Below are 1,446 nucleotides of genomic sequence, written 5' to 3'. Positions count from 1 at the left end.
AATTATTTTTGTTCTTTTTGTACTTTTAGTATGCACTTTCATCAGAACACACTTCCTGCTACTGTCAGGCAATCAGAACACACTTCCTGCTACTGTCAGGCAATCAGAACACACTTCCTGCTACTGTCAGGCAATCAGAACACACTTCCTGCTGTTCTCAGCCAACGAGAATGCACTTCCTGATGCTCTCAGCCAATCAGAACACTTCCTGTTGCTCTAAATTCACTACACAAAAGAAACTGAGAGCCTCATTGTCTGAAAAATGGTGTTCTTGATCAGAACGTGTGAATCAGATTCACATCAGATCTGCTCTATTTGATAAACCTGTTTTTACAACATATGCATATACGCAAGTTTAGTGTGAATATAGATGATGTTTAAAAGGGCGTGTCAGAGAGGCAATCAAACTCCCTAAAATAATGAGTGAGTGTTAGAACCCATCAGTCTGTCAGCCAATCATAAAGATATAACATTTTTTCAGTCGTATTTATTATTTATAGCTTTATATGTTACATATTAAATCAAATGCAGATTTTATGCACATTTCTGCTGCAGATGGTAAGATGAGAATTTGGCTTCAACCCAAGCTGCCTTGTGTCTCTGGGTCAGGCTGGTGGGGGTGGTGTAACGATGTGGGGAGTGTTTTCACTGTACCATCCAGCTCAGGTCGAACTGCAGTGGATACTGTTTGAGGGTAAAGCAGGTCCTACCCAGTATTCATGTAATGTGGGGTTCCTAATAAAGTGAACAGCGCTTGTGTATGGCACTGACCCCCAGTGAACATCTGACTGTGTGGGGTGTGAACATCTGCCACAAAATAAACACACACTAATGAAAGTTAACGATTCTGTTTTATTAGGCGTTTGTTTCCTGCATGTTTTTACTGCTTTGTCCTTGAATTTTAATTCAGCACTGAGAGAGACAGAGATAGAGAGAGAGAGAGAGAGAGAGAGAGAGAGAGAGAGAGAGACAGAAACATAGAGTAAAAGAGAGCGAGAGAGAGACAGAGACAGAGAGAGAGATAGACAGAGACATAGAGCAAAAGAGAGCGAGAGAGAGAGCAAGAGTCAGAAAGACAGAGAGAGAGATAGACAGAGACAGAGATAGACAGAGAGAGACAGAAAGCAAAAGAGAGAGAGAGAGGACAAGAGTCAGAAAGACAGAGAGAGAGATACAGAGATAGACAGAGAGAGACAGAGCAAAAGAGAGCAAGAGAGAGAGAGGGCAAGAGTCAGAAAGACAGAGAGAGACAGAGATAGACAGAGAGAGACAGAGATAGACAGAGAGAGACACAGAGCAAAAGAGAGAGAGAGAGACAGAGAGGGCAAAAGTCAGAAAGGCAGAGAGAGAGAGAGACAGAGAGAGAGAGAGACACACAGAGAGAGAGAGACAGAAATAGACAGAGAGAGAAAGACAGAGCAAGAGAGAGCGGGCAAGAGCAAGAGT

This window comes from Neoarius graeffei, chromosome 17 (genome assembly GCF_027579695.1).
Source record: "Neoarius graeffei isolate fNeoGra1 chromosome 17, fNeoGra1.pri, whole genome shotgun sequence".
Classification (NCBI taxonomy): domain Eukaryota; kingdom Metazoa; phylum Chordata; class Actinopteri; order Siluriformes; family Ariidae; genus Neoarius; species Neoarius graeffei.
Note: the sequence above shows the minus strand (reverse complement) of the source record.